We start from the raw sequence: 15,404 nt of genomic DNA, 5'->3' as shown, positions 1-15,404 counted from the left end.
GACTCAAAGAAAATAACCTACTCTTACTAGGACTGCCCTTCCTTCAAGGAGGCTCAGTAGAAGTGGGCAAACAAAATCCCGTGTGAGGCTGTGGAAAGACCATGGGAAAACAGGACCACGAAGGGAAACGGGCACAAGTAGAGAAGTGGGGGCTGGAGGAGGGGGAGTGAGGACTCTGGGCCAGCTTTGGGACATGGGTTCTTAGCCTGTTTTGTGGAAAGTGATAACCTTGTTTTTTGTTTTTGTTTTTTTATTTTTCTGAAGTTGGAAACAGGGAGGCAGTCAGACAGACTCCCGCATGCGCCTGACCAGGATCCACCCGGCACGCCCACTAGGGGGCGATGCTCTGCCCATCTGGGGCGTTGCTCTGTCGCAACCAGAGCTATTCTAGTGCCTGAGGCAGAGGCCATGGAGCCTTCCTCAGTGCCCGGGCCATCTTTTGCTCCAATGGAGCCTTGGCTGCAGGAGGGGAAGAGAGAGACAGAGAGGAAGGAGAGGGGGAGGGGTGGAGAAGCAGATGGGCGCTTCTCCTGTGTGCCCTGGCCGGGAATCGAACCCAGGACTCCTGCATACCAGGCCAATGCTCTACCACTGAGCCAACTGGCCAGGGCCGGATAAACTTGTTTTGATGGGGAAAGAGAAGAGTGTGGGTGACGTGGCCAAGAGGGCAGCCCTGGTTTAATTGGGAGTGAACTAGGCAGAAACGGCACCTGCATTTTCATAGTTCTCAGTGGAGATTTTGTCCCCAGGGGACATTTGGCAATGTCTGGAGAGATTTATTTTTTTAATTTGACTGCTGGGTGCTACTGGCATCGAGTGGGTAGAGATCAGGGATGCTGCTAGCACATCTTACACTGCACAGGACCGTTCTTCACAACAAAGAATTATCTGGCTCAAAATGTCAATAATTGGGAAACTACACAAGTTGAAAACTGCACATGTTTAACACATTGTGTGAGGGCTCTCAAGAGAAACAGAATCAACAGGGTGTGTATCTATGTATCTATACACACACTATATCAACTTCTTTAGAGATAGATATCTCTGTGTGTATGGAACAGGAGCTATATATAGACTATGTCAATACCTGTATCTGTATATATTGTAGCTTATATATATACAGATATACCAATGTATGGGCTATATCTACATATAGAGATCTATACTATATCTCTCTATATAGACTATATCTCTGTATCTATATAGATGTATGAAGGAGTTCTAAGAAATTGGCTCATGTGGTGTGGGGACTGGCAAGTCTGAACTCTGCAGGGCAGGCTAGAAATTCTGGCAGGAATTGATATTGCAGGTTTGAGTCTGAAGGCAGCCTTCCCTGGAGACTTGAGGGACCTTAGTCCTTTCCCTCAAAGTCTTCAACTGATGGATGAGGCCTGTTGGGAAAACAGCTGTGTTAGGCTTGCTCGCTGGTTTACTGGCTGCAAGCACTTTTCTGGATTAGTGTGTGAGCACGTGGCAGCTCCGCATGTGTGTAGTCTATGTAAGGCTATGGGTGCTATGGGTGCTTGTACTCAGGGCAGATTGCGGATGGTAGATTGTGGATTGCCTGCCCACCACTGTGAGGGGTGGTTTTGTTGTTCATTTGCCTGAGAAGCAGTTTTCCCCACCTGTTTGCTCGTGCGTGAGACTCTATTAAACCGTAATGGCCCAATGCTTTCGGCTCCGCAGTTTCTCTACCGTCTGCCTGAGTCCAGTATGGACCTGCCTGGCCTCGGCCACCAGCATTACATAAAGATTTGCATTACTAACAACCTCCCAGGTGATGCTAGTGGGACAGGCCTGGGGACCACACTGTAAGAGTCCTCGCTCTGCTATAAATAACAGTAAGCAGTTTCACAAATATTCCTGACCACTATGCTTTATACATGCATTTCACAAATATTCCTGAGCCCCTGCTATATAGTAGGTGTAGTGGGTCTGGTCACCAATTCCGATGTATGTATGTGTGTGTGTGTGGTGGGGGGCAGTTGCCACACTTCCAAAAAATTCTCTTAACATCAGCTAGATGTCCCATATCCAACACAATCTTGACACACTGCCTGGTAACAGCATCAAATCCCACAGGGTAAGGGCTCAACCACACAAGACTCTCACTCTCCCCTCACTTCAGATGCCACTCACAACAAGTCCAGGTTGTCACCTGTGCTTCTAACCCACAGGCTGTAAGTTCCCACAACCCTCTCCTCAGATTCAATTAGTTTGCCACAGTGGCTCACAGAACTCAGAGACACGTTTTACTTACTATGTTCCTGGCTTATTATAAAGGATACAATTCAGGAACAGCCAGGTGGAAGAGGTGCCCTGGGCAAGGGGTGGGGAAAGGACACGGAGTCCCCACGCCCTCTCCAAGCTGCCACACTCCGGGGACCTCCAAGCATTCACCAACCCGGAAGCTCTCCAAACCCGGTCCTCTGGGGGTTTTATGGAGGCTTCATTACACAGGTATGATTGATTAAATCATTGGCCATGGAAGACTGGGACAACCTCCAGCCTTTTCCCTCCCTGGAAATCAGGGGGTGGGACTGAAAGTTCAAACCCTGTATAAAGGCTTGGTTTCCTTGGCAACCAGCCCCCATCCTTAAGTGTTTTGAAAAGTCAATCATTAACATAAACCCAGGTGAGATGGAAAGGGGCTCATTGTGATTAACAAGACACCATTCACCTTTATGGCCCTGAAGCTCTTTCAGGAACTGAAAGTATTCTCCCATTGCTCTTATTGCTTAGGAAATTCCAAGAGTTTTGGGAGCTGTGAGCCAGGAGCCCTGGACGAAGACCAGAAAATTCGTATATTAGCTATCACAATATCATGCTAGGTGACAGAGAGAAGATGACAAGCAGCCAAGGTCCTTGCCCTCATGACTGCTCCAGGGCCTGAAGGACTAGTCTGTGAACAGGAAGAGATGAGGTTCGATGGGGGACCTCACTGAGGGCAGGGGCCCCTCCCCGGGATGTGGCACCAGGGAAGACACCCAGAAGTTATGGCTAAACTGAGCCCAGAAGGAGAAGCAGGAATTAGAAGACGGGATTCTATGTGTCCAAGACGGATGACCAGCAGGTGCCTGCAGAAGCCCAGGGGAGGAGGTGTTTACACACTTCTGAACCACAAGCAGTTCAGAGAGCTAAGTCATCGCATTCTGCCTCTGTTTCCTTGGTGCATCATCGTACAATCTGTATAATACAGTGTGTCCGTAAAGTCATGGTGCACTTTTGACCGGTCACAGGGAAGCAACAAGAGATGATAGAAATGTGAAATCTACACCAAATAAAAGAAAAACTCTCCTAGTTTCTGTAGGATGATGTGGCAGCATGTGTGCATGTGCAGATGATGACATAACACCATGTATACAGCAAAGCAGCCCACGGCCATGCCAGTAGAGATGTGGAAAGTACAGAGCAGGGGTCCCCAAACTTTTTACACAGGGGGCCAGTTCACTGTCCCTCAGACTGTTAGAGGGCCGCCACATACAGTGCTCCTCTCACTGACCACCAATGAAAGAGGTGCCCCTTCTGGAAGTGCAGCAGGGGCCAGATAAATGGCCTCAGGGGGACACATGCAGCCCACGGGCCGTAGTTTGGGGACGCTTGGTACAGAGGAAAGTTCAGTGTGTTCTGTGGCTCGCTAAATTCGAATCCATGACCAAAGTGCAACGTGAATATCGGTGCATTTATAACGAAGTGCCACCACATAGGAATAACATTACTCGGTGGGATAAGCAGTTGAAGGAAACCGGCAGTTTGGTGGAGAAACCCCGTTCTGGTAGGCCATCAGTCAGTGACGAGTCTGTAGAGGCTATATGGGATAGCTACCTAAGGAGCCCTAAAAAATCTGTGCGTGAGCCCACATCGAACTGCACTGAATAGGTATGAAACTGGGAGAGTTTTCCTTTTATTTGGTGCAGATTTCACATTTCTATCATCTCTTGTTGCTTCCCTGTGACCGGTCAAAAGTGCACCATGACTTTACGGACACACTGTAGATCTGTGCTTCATTTCCCCTCATTGGTGAAGCAGGAATGCAAAGACCATATTTCCTGGATTTAAAGCTCACACTTCCCCCATGTTAACATTCATAAAAGCAGGATGGGTGTTACTATAGATCTGTACGTTTCCTGCTGTTTTTTCCTCCTTCCTTGAAAGCTATTGGGCAACTGATGGTATTTCAGAATTAAAGATGGAGTCATTTTTGCTCTACCTATCTCCTGGGGCTAAGAGAATACGAGACTATCAAATAAGGTCCAAACCCACAATGGCTTGGCCCAGGCTGCACCTTCACATCACTTGGGGGGGGGGGCTCTTAAATTCCACCAAAGCCTCAGCCCCATTCACAGAGATCCAGATTTTAGCTATCTGGAGTAGGAACCTGATGGCGATTGTTTTGAAACTCAGGTGACTCTAATGTGCAGCTAAGGTTGAGAACTGATACCACCTGATCCTACAGCAGGGGTCAGCCGACCACCACCTGGGAGCCGAATCTGACTCGCCTTTTTGTTGAGTACACTTTTATGGGAACACAGCCACAGCTGGATATTTACATGCTACCTAGGACTGCTTTTTTACTACAACGGCACAGTGGAATAGTTGCAGCAGAGACAGGGTGACCGAAAAGCCTAAAATGTGTATCTGGCTCTTTCCAGGGAAGCTTTGCCCCCCCCTTTACCTTCGCTACTTAGAGTAGGGCTTCCTGCCCCTGGGAGCCTGTTGGAAATGCGGAATCCCAGCCCTAGTGAATCAGCTTGCAGGGAGACACTGTCCCCAGAGGATTTGTGTGCACATCAAAGTGCGAGGGCCCTGCCCTTGCCCCTGTCTGTGTCCACCCTCTCTGGCCACTTCTCTGCCCCCTCCCATTGCTCAGGTCTTCACTGCAATGCCTCTTCTCAACAAGTTCCTCTCCTATCCTCACCAATTAGATCACCTTTTTGTGATTTTTTTTCTCTCATGGCACCGTATTATTTTCCTCCATAGCTCATCTCAAATTTGTGATTAAATTGTCATTGGAGTGTTTATCTCATTAGATGTCTGTCCCCTCTACTAGACTGGAAGCCTCAGGAGGATGGAGACGGGGTCTCAGGGCCTAAGAAAGGTATACAGAACACTGGGTACTGCTTCTAAAAGGGGGTCATGGAAAGAGGAAAGGGGGCCATGGGGGTCACGTGATGGGAAAGCCCAGAACCGATTCCTAAGCAGGTCAGGGAGGGTGCAGCCTGGAAGGCCCTGGGTGATGAGCAGCTAGGTTAGATTTAATTTCCTCCTTTTGTATTTCAGGGTTAAACAGTATTCAATCACACAGAAACACTGAAGCCCTCTGGTAACCTTCTGTAAAGCAAGGCTCCAATTTTGCCAGCTGTTCATTAAGTGAAATAGCCATATAAATAAATTGGGAATTTAATTAGAAAGGCAGAGGTCTAAGGATGTGATCATCATTTGAGAAAGTTACACTTCAGGCTTCCTTTCCCTTCAAGGGAACCAGGAGAGTCTTAGTTGCATTCTATTCTTTTTTCTCTCTTAATCACAGCCTGCCTCAACTTCCCTCCAAATGCCCTTGCGAAGTGAACTTGTTGAATGGCTAACTTCTTATATGAAGATTAAACACACCAGCTGCTCTTGTCTAAAGCTGTCTTTCAAACCAGAACGCAAGTCAGATGGCTCAGGCTGACCTCCTCACCGACAGCGAGGTAAGATCAACAATTTTACTGGAGAAGGAAACAAGGTCAAAGAGGAAATGTCACAGACTCAAGGTGCCCCAGTTATTAGAGTAATGCTTGCTGCCATTCGTGGTGCCTCACTAAACAGTGAGTCACACGTTAGGAATATTTAAAGTACATCTTGGTAATCCCCCCTCCCCAAATAAAACAGCATAGTATTTGGAAGGGGCTCTACTGTCACAGGGAAAGTAGCTTGAATGAGGAGTGTGGAGACCTGGGTTCTCGTTGGAGCTGAAAGTGTATAGGCCAGTCCTTTAGCTTAAACTCTCAATCACTCATTTTCCTCATCTGTAAAGTAAGGTGATTTTAGCATACTTATACATCTGCTCATTTCTTTGTTCTGAATTCTACGTTGGGCAGCAGGCAGGCAATGAAAAGTAAAACCAGACATGGTCTTGGTCTTTATGGATCTTATAGTCCATTGGGGGAGCTACATATTTTTTTGGAAAAATTGCATCAATAAGTGTAAAGTTATACTCTGTTACATACTAAAGAAGAAGTTTCTCTAAGACCCCACAGCCAGCCAATCCATCAGTAAGTCTGGTCAATAGCACCTTCAACATACATTTCAAATCTAACCACTTCTCACTACCGGCCACCCGTGTCTCTGCCACCCTTGCTTCTTGCCTGGATTCCTGTATCAAGAGATCTCCATGCTTTGATTCCTGCCCCTCTCCATATAGCCTTTAAGCACTAGTCAGAGTGATCTGTGAAAGCCATACATTAGGTCAATATCCCCATGTTCAAAATCTCTAATGACTTTTCATCAGGCTTAGATGAAATTCCAATACCATAAGCATGGACTATAAGGCTCAATACCAGGGGTAGTCAACCTTGTTATCCCTACCACCCACTTTTGTATCTCTGTTAGCAGTAAAATTTTCTAACTGCCCACCGGTTCCACAGTAATGGTGATTTATAAAGTAGGAAGTAACTTTACTATATATAATTTATAAAGCGGAGTTACAACAAGTTAAAGCATATAATAATAATAATTACTTACCAAGTACTTTATGTCGAATTTTTGCTAAGTTTGGCAGAATAAATCTTTATAAAACAACTTACTATAGTTAAATCTATCTTTTTATTTATACTTTGGTTGCTCCGCTACTGCCCACCATGAAAGCTGGAACGCCCACTAGTGGGCGGTAGGGACCAGGTTGACCACCACTGCTCTATACGATATGGACCATACATACCCTATGATCTGTGATCTCATTCTTTTCTCTCTCTCTCTCTCTCTCTCTCAGTCCTTCTACTCTAGCCATATTGACCTCCTGCTTTGCTTGAACATGAAAATATCTCTAGGAATCTGCAACTAAAGTTCCTCATGCAAAAAACTGTGGTCCAAGGGCCCAGTGGACCTGGGTGCCCAGATCATGGCTGGCAGTGAACTTGTCTGAGTAGCCAAAATTGACTCAGAAAGAGGCTTCTCATGAAAACAGACCAAGGGAGCAGGACCCTGGAGTGAGCTTCAGATATAGCTGGACATAAAACCAGCAGCTTCTCAGAAAGAAGTTAAAGTTTTTCCTGCCTGGAAATGTCTTTTCTCCCTAGGTAGCTTCATTTTGCTTCCATATTCACATGGATCTCTGCTCAAATGTCACCTCCTCCTCGGAGAAGCCTTCCTGATCACCCTATCTAAAACAGCCTCTCACTTCCTTATAGTCAGTTACTAACCCCTTAAATAACTATTGTTCTCCTAGCATTTAATACCACCTGGAAGTTATCTGTTAACTTCTCTAGTGTTTATATCCTCTCTGGAGGTGAGACTTTGTCCATCTTGTTTTCCAGCATCTAAAATAAGGCTTAAACCTAAAAAGGTGCTTAATAAGTATTTTTTGAATTATTATATACTGAGATGATATATAACAAGGAAAAATTGATTAACTCAGAGAGTCAGGAAAGGCTTCCTTAAGGGCCTGCTATTTAAACTAGTGTCTGGAGGAATGTTGAGAATCCACCAGGCCAAGAGGAGTGTGGTGTTCCAGGACAGAGGAGAGGTAGTGTAAAGGTCCTGTGGCAGGAAGGTTAACTGAGTGCTCAAGGAACCAAAGGAAGTCCAGTATGAATAGAACACAGTGAAAGGGAACATGGCACTCAATGAGAGTGGAAAAGAAGTGGCCAGGCCATACATGGCTTTGCAGGATCTATTAATAATTTCAGTCTTTTCCCCAAGATCAATGGGAAGTCATCAAATGATTTTAATTGTGGAGAAGGGTGGGGGAACAACAATCTCTGTTGTTCACAAAAATTACTTGAAAGGATTTGTAAGACCCACTTTTTGCTCTGAAATTCTGGGATTCTATGAAAAGTCAAACAGCAAAATGAGAAGGCACTTTTGAAAATATTAATTGTAGTCAATTTCAGTGATAGACATCCAGATACTGGGTTTTGTAGCTACCCAAACATCACCACTTGGGGACTTTATGTTCATGTTGAGTTCAGCACTCTCCCTTTCTTCCCTTCATGAAAAAAGTGTGTGTGCATATGTATATGTGTGTGTGTGTGTGTGTGTGTGTGTGTGTGTGTGTGTGTGTGTGTGTGTGTATGTGTATATAGAGAGGATCAAAATTTCTTTTTAAAATGAAATTTATTACTTCTGGGCTATTATTCCAACCATGTGGGGATCTAAGTTGAGTGTTAGCATCACAGGCTTCTAACCTTTCAAAGCGTACCTCTTCCAGCTCACCCAGCAGAACAGACAAGAAGCAGGGTCAAGGCCTGGATTTTACTACTTCCTGAATTCAAATCACTTCACTGGCCAACAACTGATACACCTTGAAACTCAGACCCTCGTATGTGGGAAGGAGAATAATGATAGTACTTTCCTCATGGGGTTGTTAGGAGGATTAAGTGTGATAATTCATACAAAGCCCTAAGTAAATTCTCAGTTAACTGACATAAATCCCTGGATTAGAATATTCAAAGACCTACCATGTGAAGAAACCTGGAGTCAGCCACCTCCTTCTACTGGAGTGGTTCTAGACCGGTCACCTCTTGCTAACTGGCTGGAGCTACAGACGTGCATGCAGAGCACGCGTCTCCTTCTCAACATGCCATGTATGTAATCACAATCTCTCTCTCAGAGTCCAGGGCATCGTCCAAATCAATAACACCTACAGCTGTAGATGGAGGTGACAATGGAACATCTGTGCCTCACTGCAACAGTCTCCATGAAAAAGTTGAAAGGAATGACGAAGCACTGAGAACTAAAACAAATGAACACACAAATAAAACCCTCAAGCTTTGGGGGGAAAAAACAGGAATCTATGTAAAATATTTTGCATCTAGGAATACATTTTTATGGATTAATGAGATGAGTCTCTAACACAAACAACACCATCAACTATGTCAACTACTTTATTTTTCTTTGTATATATAATGACTGTTAATTATAAATGACTATGTGTGCCCAAACTGTTGGGGTATATAGAGACAGAAGGGGCTTACAAACTCTGTGTGCTGAAGTGGGGCAGGGCACCCCGGCTCCATGAGCTTGACAACTGGATCGCTATAGACTTAGGTAAAGTACAACAAAGCAGTACAGTAATTTACCAAATAATACCTAAAAGTCTTGAAAGTGTCAGATTGTCCTCTGAGGTGCTAATATCTTAATATCCACCTCAATTTTTGTACTTAACTCACTCCCCACTACTAAAATTTTAGATGTTCCCTGCCTTAATCATTGACCCATGCAAGTCTGTTTAGTGTTTGCCTGTACCCAGTTAAATCACCGACAGATGTGCATCAGGGATGGTGAGCATTTTCATAACAGGTCCCTGGGGGTCCAATTATTAGGTGCTAATGCTGCTGTTTTAGGGTGACAGCCATAATCCAGGAGGAGGGGGGAAGTCAAGGAGAAATGGCAGTGGGGAATAATTTCCGACAGCAAAACTCCTGGAAAAAGCGCCTCAGTTTAGAAACGGCATTGTGGCACTGAGCCAGGGAATGCAGATGTTGAAGCTTGGAAAGAAGGAGGGTTGTTTGGAAGAAACCTTGTGAGGGAATTAGGTGCCAATAGATGTCATTAGGTCGCTGACACTTCCAAAAGCATGTTCCATGCACGGTTTAAAAGGACATCAGAAAAGCAGAATGCTTTTAGACGACAGTTTCCTTCTTCTGGGTTCCACATGAAGCCCCTCTATCGAAGTGTCCATTTAACTTACACATACTGGAATGTGGCTTTATTATCTCAAAACCACACATAGTATTTACCTTCCTGAATCCATAGGAACTGTCATTTATCGAGCGCCAACTCTGTGCTCGGAACTAAGAAAATCCATAATTTCATCAAATCATCCTGTGCTTGGATATGGTTTCTACTCTAAATGAAAAAACTGAAGCTCAGAGGACTTATGTGACTTGCCCATGGTCATCAGCTAGTAAGGAACCTGATTTTGACTCATTTATTTATATGACAGACATGTGTTGAACAGCTGCTAAGGGGCCAGCCCTGAAGACAGCCTGGTGAACATCAAAGGCAAAGGAGTCACAGTTCAGCAGGCGCGCGACGTGACAAGGGCAGCCCAGGGAATCGCAGGGACGCAGGGCAGCCCAGGGGATTGCAGGGACGCAGGGCAGCCCAGGGGATTGCAGGCACCCAGGGCAGGGTACTTTAATAATGCCTGCCCAAAGAATGGACAGATCCACTAAGCCCTAGTGGGAGATAGAGTTAGCCAGATTTTAGACGTGAGAGAATACTGTACTAGGTAGAGGAAATTACAAATGCAAATGAAAGGAAGAAGGAGAGAACAAGTGCTCTTAAAAAAATAAAGAAGCAAACACTGGAGGATTGGGAGTAGTGACAAAGAAACAGGAAAGCCTGAGGCAGAAGAGGTAGATAAAACTTGGATGGCTTTTTTGATTTTTTCTTTTTGAGAGAGAGGAACAGACAGGAAGAGAGAGAGATGAGAAGCATCAATTCTTTGTTGTGGCACCTTAGTTGTTCACTGATTGCTTTCTCATATGTGCCTTGACCAGGGGGCTCCAGCTGAGCCAAATACCCCTTGCTTAAGCCAGTAACCTTGGGCTCAAGCCAGTGACCTTTGGGCTCAAGCCAGCAACCATGGGGTCATGTCTATGATCCCATGCTCAAGCTGGCGACCTTGGGGTTTCAAACCTGGATCCTCAATGTTCCAGGCTGATGCTCTGTCCATTGCATCACCATCTAGTTGGCAGTGGGAGGATTTTCAACCACAGGGAGGATTCTGAACATTACCCAAAGGCATTGAAGCATCTTAAGTCAAGGAAAGAACAGGTATTAGGGGCTCACTAAGGCTGAGCTATGGAGAGTGCTGGGGGAGGAGCAAGACAAGAGGCAGGGAGGTGTGCTGGGAAACAGAGCTGTCGGGTGAAAGGAAGGACAGGGTAGGGAGCTAGGGGCAGAGGTGAGAGGAGAAGGGAGAGACGTTTACACAGATTGTTAGGGAATAAACTTGTTATGACTTGGAGATTGATTAGCGGGGACTGTTGATGAGGGCTGGGGAGAGGACATGGCTTCAAGGCTACTTTGGAGTTTTCTAGTGGGGCCATCGAGCGGTGCCCTTCTCAGGAAGAGGGAAAGGTTTGTACGGAGGATAGATAACGCCTTGGTGGGTTTGTGTTGGACGATGCTCAAGTGCCTTGTGGGTTCTGAGGAGAGGTCTGGCCTGCAGGTGGGGGTGAACTAGAAAGTAATTGATAAATGAGATGATTAATTTTATGTGTCAACTTGACTGAGCTAAGAGATGGTAACTCATTATTTCTGGTATGCCCAGGAGGGTGTTTAGGAAGATATTCATATTTGAATAGATAGGGCGAGTAAAGATCACCTTCACCAGTGCCAGTGGGCACCAGCTAATCCATGCAGGGCCTGACTAGAACAGAAAAAGCAGAGGAAGGATGGAGAATTGGCTTTTTTTGCGTGAGCTGGGTTATCCATTTACCCCTGCCCTCGGACCTTGGCACTCAGCTTTCAGGCCTGCCGATTCGGACTGAATTACAACACTGGTGTTTCTGGTTCTCTGGTTTGCAAATGGCAGATCACAGGACTCCTGGTCTCCATGATCATGGAAGCCAATTTCTACAATAAATTTCCTCTTATATATTTCCCTGTAGAGGCTATGGTTCTGTTTCCCTGGAGAACCCTAATACAGTATGTCAATGGTGTCAGAACCCATAGAGAAGGTGGGAACACCCATTAGAAATTACAGAGAAGGCCCTGGCCGGTTGGCTCAGCGGTAGAGCGTCGGCCTAGCGTGCGGGGGACCCGGGTTCGATTCCCGGCCAGGGCACACACGGGAGAGGCGCCCATTTGCTTCTCCACCCCTCCACCGCACTTTCCTCTCTGTCTCTCTCTTCCCCTCCCGCAGCCAAGGCTCCATTGGAGCAAGGATGGCCTGGGCGCTGGGGATAGCTCTGTGGCCTCTGCCCCAGGCGCTAGAGTGGCTCTGGTCGCAATATGGCGACGCCCAGGATGGGCAGGGCATCGCCCCCTGGTGGGCAGAGCGTCGCCCCATGGTGGGCGTGCCGGGTGGATCCCGGTCGGGCGCATGCGGGAGTCTGTCTGGCTGTCTCTCCCCGTTTCCAGCTTCAGAAAAATGAGAAAAAAAAAAAAAAAAGAAATTACAGAGAGGCCAGTTCCATCTCTACAGGGCATTGATTTGAGCCACTTTTCATCACAAGCAGACTGTGCTCTTTCTCTAATGATGGGGTCACAGCAAGCCCTCACTGTTCTGGGATCACCCCGAGTCCTCACTGATATATCTCTCCAAGTCCCCATGACATAGCTCTCAAAGAGCTGATGGGAATTCAGGGTCAGGTCATGACCAACAAACTAACCGACCCAGCTGCAAGTGAAACAGCATAACTAAGGCCAACATTCTGTTCTCCAGAGTGCAAAGCAACTGAATCCATTCTTGATTCAACTTACGGCTAGAATGGACTCTTCCATATACTTACAGCAAAACCTCTGCATTTACTGACACAGCTAACAAACTTATAGTACGCTGGGTTTCCCCCAGAGCAGACTCTGGTCAAAGATTTGTGCAATTGGTTTCTCTAGGAGGTGGTCTCTGGGAGCACTGGTAGAGGAGCAGGGAAGTGAGACAGGGAGGGAAGGAGGCCTGTGGAATTCTTACCGTTCTGGGCAGCCGGAGCTCATTACCCTGGGCTCCTCTGGAAGATCATACCACGAGTTAGCTTCCTCAAACTGTGAGAAAGCTGGGCTGTTTTTCCACCAACTTTCATCAGTTAGTGGGTGAGGGCTGCCCGCAGAGGTGTTCATTCCCAGGCCCTCCTGGCCCAATTCACACGAGTCAGGCACACTTCCCAGGCTGGAGGAAGGCCTCAGACCTTCACAGGTGCTTGGAATAAGAAACTTCCAGCATGCACCAAAACAGTGAAATCAGAGGGAATGTAGGCGGGCTCTGACATCACCTGCTAACCAGCAGAGAGACATTAGAAAAATCTGTTACAGTGTATAATGTCATCTTCTTAGTATTATTGATTTTCGCCGTCCTGGAGAAATGTGGAAGTCAATGTGATCACAGAGTTAGCTACGCATGCTGGTTATGGTGAGGTCGGGGTACCAAGGATGGCACTCGTGCCAGTTAGCTCTGTGGGGTTTCTGTCCACCAAACAATGATTGCCAAAAATGACTATAACTTGCTCGTGATCTTCAAAGTTTTATTGTATTTGGACTCGTGTACTGGAGATTTTCAGTCAGAATTTCTTTCCAAACATTAATCAAGTTGTTTTTAAAGGACTTGTTAAGTGATTAGCTTATGGTTTTTCAAGCCAACACAAGTGCCTTTGCCAACTAACTAACTCTGGCAACATCTTTCCCCTCTGATGTCTAGGATACAGTACTTAGAGCATGACAAAAACACTTTAGAGTCAAATCAATACCCAATCCTTAACTGTAAATGGTTAAAGAATGGTTAAATGTATATTTAATATACCTTTGGGACTTGAGGGAAATATTGAGGTTTATAGTCATATTCCCTCTATCGTTAGAGCATTTGGGGGAAAACTTTCTATTTGTGGCAAAATTAAATCAGTAAATTTCCTTAGACTTTTTGTTTGGAACTATAAAAACTATTAGCTTTTCAGGTTATCTCAGTCAAGACAACTCATTAGGTAAGATTTAGATTCAGGGATGGCTCTCTCTCTCTCTCTAAAATAATAAATAGATAGATAGATAAATAAATAAATTTATTTATTTAAAAAATAATTAACTGACCTGTGGTAGCATAGTGGATAAAGCATTGACCTGGAACACTGAGGTTGCCAGTTCGAAACTCTGGGCTTGCCTGGTCAAGACACATATAGGAAGCAACTACCACAAGGTATGCTTCCCATTTCTCCCCCCTCTTTCCCTCTCTCTCTAGAACAAACAAGCAAACAAACGTAAATAAATAAGAATAGATTCAGTAATAGCAGATTGGCTGTTTCTCACTTTAGTAAAAGGGAAAGTCAGAAGCTGAGACTGTAGAGGTGATATGACCTCCTTTGTCATCCTGAGACTTTGCATGTTAGTGGATTTTCTTAGTGCAACTGCTCCAGTTTTACATGAGAAGCCTAGTTTGGCCAAACTTTTGAAATCTTAAATCATTCATTTATCAAATTTTTATTGAGTACCTACTAAGTGCCAGGTCCTATGGAAAGTGTGAGGGATATGAGAGACCAAAGATCTTTTCTTGTGCACATGGTATATGTTAGCCAAACAGTATCTATTTTTATTCAAGGAAATCTCTTCCAAATTCCCTGCCAGGGCCTTGGGGTCACCCCAAGAGCAGACAAGTTTGGAAGGAGGGTGAAGAATGAGAAGAGGGAGTGAGACCAAGCCTCTCTAATGATTATTTCTTCATTTAAAACGTTTGACCTTTTGTGAGGAGTCTCTTTTTTTAAGCTTTTAACTCTCTATTTCCTTGAAGAATTTAATGTTACTTTGGGGGCCTTATTTTAAAATTCTGAAAATCAAATATTATACCTTCTTGCTGAAAGTAGAAAGACACTTGTGTTATCACAAAACCAGTATCCAAAGAAACTAAAAAACACTGAGTGCACTTTTGACTTCTCTGGGAAAAGTTGTGCTGAACAGCAAAGCATAAAATATGGAAAAAAACACGTAGCAAAATCAGAATAGCCACAGCTCCCAGGACAGCAGCATGCCTGAGGGGTATGTCTTTCCTTAAACGAGCTCTACAAACTGGAACACTTTCAAGGCAACAGAGAGATTACAATGGTTGGCGAGCCATGTATTATTGTTAATCATGTGTTATACTCCATGGAAACAGGGTATCTCAGTGAAGTCAAAACATAGAATAAAATCGGGCTCAACATTAACTGAATTTTGGGAACACTTCTATTTGCCTTGAGGCTTAAAGTTTACCAGCATCACCATCCTTACCCTCATTTATTGAGCACTTCTGTCTGGCATTTTTTAGGGATCTTTTGATTCTTTCTCACATGTCCCTGTGAGGTGCGTGGGTATTGCTGCTCTATGTGACTGATGAGAAAAGGCTCCAAGGGGTTAAGGTTCCAGAACAAAGCTAAACCACTTCTTATCTTAAATGACAGTGACAACAACAGACAGGTCAGGAAGGCAGGAAAAAGATTCTGTCAACATTTGATCACATATTCATGATACTCATAAAAGTAGAAGTCTAGAAAATCTAATCTTGACTCTTTATTTCTTGG

This window comes from Saccopteryx leptura, chromosome 10 (genome assembly GCF_036850995.1).
Source record: "Saccopteryx leptura isolate mSacLep1 chromosome 10, mSacLep1_pri_phased_curated, whole genome shotgun sequence".
Classification (NCBI taxonomy): domain Eukaryota; kingdom Metazoa; phylum Chordata; class Mammalia; order Chiroptera; family Emballonuridae; genus Saccopteryx; species Saccopteryx leptura.
This window is presented reverse-complemented; position numbering follows the sequence as displayed.